This window comes from Macaca mulatta, chromosome 1 (assembly GCF_049350105.2).
Source record: "Macaca mulatta isolate MMU2019108-1 chromosome 1, T2T-MMU8v2.0, whole genome shotgun sequence".
In the NCBI taxonomy this organism is placed as follows: domain Eukaryota; kingdom Metazoa; phylum Chordata; class Mammalia; order Primates; family Cercopithecidae; genus Macaca; species Macaca mulatta.
Genome location: NC_133406.1, coordinates 218,030,570 through 218,036,584, shown reverse-complemented (window position 1 = coordinate 218,036,584; position 6,015 = coordinate 218,030,570).

Below are 6,015 nucleotides of genomic sequence, written 5' to 3'. Positions count from 1 at the left end.
TTTCTTTCTTTTTTTTTTTTTTTTTTTTTTTTTTTTAGATGGAGTCTTGCTGTGTCACCCAGGCTGGAGTGCAGTGGCCCAATCTTGGCTCACTGCAACCTTCCCCTCCAGGTTCAAGCGATTCTCCTGCCTCAGCCTCCCAAGTAGATGGGATTACAGGCACACACCACCACAACTGGCTAATTTTTGTATTTTTAATAGAGATGAGATTTCACCATATTGGCCAGGCTAGTCTCGAGCTCCTGACCTCAGGTGATCCACCCGCTTCAACTTCCCAAAGTGCTGGGATTATAGGCATGAGCCACCATGCCCAGCTGACTTATTTTTAAAGGAGCACTCTGGTTTAAGGCCACCCCGGGCAGCATAGTGAGACCTCATTCTCTGCAAAAAATACAAAAATTATCCACGTGTGTTGGCATATGCCTGTCTCAAAAAATTTTTTTTAATTATTAAAAGAAAATAAAGGTGCACTCTGGCTTCAGTGCTGATAACTGACTAGAAGGCAGAAGTGGGAGTGGGGAGGCCAGTTGAGACTGCCACTCTTGTTCAGGCAAGGTATGGCGGTGGCTTGGACCTCAGCAGAGACAGTGGGAAAGTGTCAGATTCTGGATATACAGTTGTCCCTCTACCTCCCTGGGGATTGGTTTCAGGACCCCTCCACAGATGCTTAAGCCCTGATGTAAAATGACACAATATTTGCATATCACTGACACACATCCTCCTGTATACTTTAAATTATCTCTAGATTACTTATAACACCTAACGCAATGTAAATGCTATATACTTAATGGTTATACTGTGTTATTCAGGGAATAACGATGAGAAAAAAAAGTCTGGGCCAGGCGCACAGTGGCTCACGCCTATAATCCCAGGACTTTGGGATGCTGAGGCAGGTGGAGGTCAGGAGTTCAAGACCAGCCTGGCCAACATGGCGAAATCCCATCTCTACTGAAAATACAAAAATTAGCCAAGTGTGGTGGCAGGTGCTTGTAATCTCAGCTACTTGGGAGGCTGAGGCAGGAGAATCACTTGAACTCGGGAGGCAGAGGTTGCAGTGAGCCAAGATCAGGCCATGGCACTCTGGCCTGGGCGACAGAGCAAGACTCCGTCTCAAAAAAAAAAAAAAAAAGAAAATCATTGGCATTTAGATGCTATGTAAAACCATCACCAAGGTAGGGAGATGTAGAAAAGAAGGGACCTGAGGACAGAGCTCTAAGGTGCAAGAGATCTGGGCATTGAGTGAAGGCAAAAACCACAAGGTCATTGAGTGTGGGCTCAGAAAAGCCTTTACTGGAGAAACGCACAAACATTTGGTGGAAGCCGAATGAGGCATTGAGTTGTTCAACCACTCATCATCGTTTGGAGAGAGGGGCAGGGAACAAGGGCACAGCGGGAAACACCATGGAGTGTGCTCCAGAAGGGGAACCCCACCTTGCTACTCTACTTTTTGTGTAAGCAAATGTGAGGTTAGTCTTGTAAGTAAAGAAAAACAGGTCCGAACTTAGACGCCGGGGAAATTGCTTGCAGTGCTGAGGACACCCGGAGCCCCTATGGGATGTAGAAGCCAGGTAGAGTCAATTCTGCTTTTGGGAAAGACGCCCTCTCTGGAATCCATCTGCTATCTGTTTACTAGGAGCCTGGAGTGAGCCCCCAGGGGCTTCCAATACAGAGCAACTTGGTTTTCCAAGGTTTATCCCCTTACCTGCAGGCTCATCAAACATAAGCACGCCCAACAGGAGTAGAAATCAACTGGGTTTATAATGGGATTTACAATGGTTGTTGGCAATGCTGGAGGAGACACTGCAGAAGGAGGGAGACCTGGAGTCATAGTACAAAGCCCACCATGGAGGCCTGAGCCACCTGGACATGGAGACCATGTGAAGTCTGAGGAAAGAGCCCAAGGCTCAGACAGAGGAGTAGCCTGGAGCCATGAGGCATGTTCCCATGGTAGCTTTGGGCTTCTGGACTTGGCCAAAGGTATTCATCGAGAAACAGCAGAGGATATTGTCCAATGCAGCTAGCTACTCTCCTGGTTGGCCAAAAAGAGTGCAAAGCTGTGTGGTTATCCAGCGTGACCTGAGTTCATGATAACTTCGCCAGTGAGAACCCTGGCTGTCCCTGTGGCAATTCCCTTCAGGATATCTGAGCCCATGTGGATTGTAGATTCTACCTATTATGGGAGGAAAATCTGCATAAAATGGTGAAATCTATGTACTGAATACCCAGGCATGTCTTGTCAAAAGCACCAGAGACTAGGACTGGGAACATTGCTGTGCCCACAGGTCTTGGGTTATCATGAGGGCTCATATGCAGGTGGTATTCTTTCCAAAGAGAAAGCAAGGAAGGACATATATCCAGAGTACAAATCAAGTCCTGGGGGATATATAGGACTGCTCAGTATTCTGCCAGTTCACCTCCACACCTTCCACGCAGGGGATGGGAATATGGTTGTGCCATTTACAGCTGTGGCCTGATTTCTCCCAACTGAATTCCCCCTGTGAACCAAAAATATCTGAGACAAGTCTCAATCAATTTAGAAAGTTTATTTTTCCAAGGTTAAGGATGCACCCATGACACAGCCTCAGGAGGTCCTGAAAACATGTGCCCAAGGTGGTCGGGGCACAGCTTGGTTTTATACATTTTAGGGAGACATGAGATATTAATCGATTATGTAAGATGTACGTTGGTTCAGTCCAGAAAAACAGGACAACTCGAAGCAGGGAGGGGGCTTCTAGGTCATAGGTAGATAAGAGACAAACAATTGCATTCTTTTGAGTTTCTGATTAGACTTTCACTGAATATACAATTTACTCTGAGAGGAGCGTAGAGATACGGTCATTTATGCATTAGTCTGGCTTAGTTAAACAATAAGGCAAAGGAAGCAATCAGATATGCATTTGTCTAATGTAAGCAGAGGGATGACTTTGAGTTCTCTCTGTACTTTATTCACAAGGAATTTCCTTGTGGGCAAATTGTGAAGGAGGTATGCAGTTTTCTTTTTTTGCTGTTTGTTTGTTTGTTTTTTGAGACGGAGTCTCCCTCTGTTGCCCAGGCTGGAGTGCACTGGCACGACCTTGACTCACTGCAACCTTCACATACCAGGTTCAAGCAATTCTCCCTGCCTCAGCCTCCCAAGTAGCTGGGATTACAGGTGCCCACCACCACGTCCGGCTAATTTTTGTATTTTTAATAGAGATGGGGTTTCACCATGTTGGCCAGGCTGATCACTCACTCCTGACCTCAGGTGATCTGCCTGCCTCAGCCTCCCAAAGTGCTGGGATTACAGGTGTGAGCTACCGTGCCTGGCCATATGTAGCTTTTTAATCTTTGTAGGAATAGAATGGGAGGTGGGTTTGCCTAACAGTTCCCAGCTTGACTTTTTCCTTTGGCTTAGTGGTTTTGGGATCCCAAGATTTATTTTCCTTTCACACTCTAAAGCACAGCAGTTTGTGACAATGGCCAGCTAGGAGCAATTCCCCTGCCATGGTCAGAGAGTAAGACCAACAAGGTCTCCCATAGCTGGGTATGGATGACAGGGGTAGTGGTGGTGATATATTCAGTACTGTAGGTTTGTGGAATGGAGTCTGGCCTAGGCAGCTGCTACAGGCTGTTGAAGCTCTTCCTGTCCGAACCTGAAAGAGCAGGTGAGAGGTTATTTACTCTTCAACGCTGATCTGTTTCCTGATATTGCTTGCGTATGTCCTTGCTCCATCAGCTGAGGATGTCCCCAGAATCAGCCAAATGATCTGTACTTTTTCTTAGAGCACTGACCTCACGGGAATCCAGCAGTCACTAGTCTGCTCTCAAAGGCAATCCCTTGGGACTGAGGATGGTCGTTGCAGAGCAGAAGGAATCTGTTGCACAGGCATAGTGACCACAGCAATGTTCTCCATTTGCAGAGGAGATGGATGGTAGGAACACTGCCCTCCTCTAGGTAAAGACAGTGTCAGAGTTGCCTGCCCGCTGTGTATGTCCATCAAGTGCCCTTCAAAAAAGGAAAAAAAAAAAAAAAGACCCAAAGTCATGTCCACCAAGTTAGCCTCAGCTAGAGCAATGCGAACTTACCAACCAATGGTCAAAGTTAATGCTCAAAAAAGAAGGGGCAATTAGGGACACAGGTTCTGGGGTCCTGGCACACTGAGTAGACTCTTCCCCCTCCCATGTGCCTGCAAAGAATGAAGAAGCAGTGGCTGATATAGCTGCTCCCTTAACCAGCCATACTAAAGTTTGATTTTACCCACCACCTGCAAGTGGAAAGGAGAATTCCATGTTGAAATGTACTTCAGGGCCCGCAGCTGTAAACAGCATTCTCTTGTCATATTGTGTCATACCAGGAAACTCTAACACATGACAAAGATAATCATCACAGTCTTAAGTTTGGATGCTATCGGCCGGGTGTGGTGGCTCACGCCTGTAATCCCAGCACTTTGGGAGGCCGAGGCAGCTGGATCACAGGGTCAGGAGTTTGAGACCAGCCTGGCCAACATGGTGAAATCTCGTCTCCACTAAAAATACAAAAATTAGCTGGGTGTGGTGGCGCATGCCTGTAATCCCAGCTACTCAGGAGGCTGAGGCAGGAGAATCGCTTGAAACCGGAAGGCGGAGGTTGCAGCGAGCCAAGATTGCACCGCTGCACTCCAGCCTGGGTGTAATAGTGAAACTCTGTCTCAAAAAAAAAAAAAAGAGTTTGGATGCTATCTGCTTGTTGGAAAAGAACAGCCACCTATATATCTATAGCGACCCCATGGTAATCAGAAGCCGTTGTAACCAACTATCAACTGAGAATTGGTCAGACAAGTTATTATGCCTAGTTCACTTTGAGCCACAGGCCAATGTTGCTGGCAAGTAATGCATTCTCCATGAGCACCAGCATCTTCTTTGCAGGTCAAATGAACCCTCATTGGGCCACCTCAGACCTCCATGGGGGTTTGGCTATTACAGCAGATCCAAACATGGATCTAGTGCACCAAAGGGGATGTGGCGCCCCATCATCTTAATCAGCTTTTTCATTACAGATGCTGTCTTCGAGATGCAGTGCCTTATTGTGGCTTGTGTGTATGTCACCTGCAGATTGAGTTTGTGACTGAATTGCTGTATTTGTTTCCATGGCAGGGATTATCATATAAATAACTGGGGTCTGTCATGTCCCCAGGGATCAGTCAATGATCTGTAAAGGAAACCTGAAAGAAGACGGTCATGTAGAGGGAGGCTCCCTGGGACCCAGCCAGCCCAAAACTTGCCTAAAGTGAACCCATAGGAGGAAGCTGGGGGAGTAACCACTTCAACCTCCTCCGTCCCTCCAATCTTTTTCTAGAGATCCCCTGTTGGCCAAACCCAACTGGAAGCCACAGTGCAAGGGAGCACAATGATGTAATTCATACAGATTGGCCCACTGGCAGGAGAAGCAGGGGAGGGATGGAGAGTGGACCTGGAACAGGAAGAAGAAAAAAGACACATGAGAGAGGGGTGTGACTCAAAATAGGAAGGTGAAGGGAGTCCTCGCTAAGAAGAAGTTATTCGAGCAAAGATCTGAAGGAGTGCAATAACCCGTCTGCTATGGCCTGAATGTGTCACCCAAAATTAGTGTGTTGGAAACTTAATCCTCAGTGCAATAGTTATCCAACACAGAAATACATAGCCTTCTGGGAGGTGGTTAGGTCATGAGGGCTCTGCCCTCAAGAATGGATTAATACCATCATGAAAGGGCTTGACAGAGGGAGTTTGTTCCCTTTTGCCCTTCCACCTTCTGCAATGTGAAGACACAGCATTCCTTCCTTCCAGAGGACACAGAGTTCAAGGTGCCATCTTGAAAGCAGACACTGGACCCTCACTAGACATTGAATCTGTGGTGCCTTGTTCTTAGACTTCCCAGCCTTCAGAACTGTGAGATATACATTTCTGTTCTTATAAATTACCCAGTCTGTCAAGGATTGCTTAAGTCCAGGAGTTTGAGGCCAGCCTGGGCAACATAGCAAGACCCCATCTCAAGAAAAAATATTACCCAATCTGTGGTAT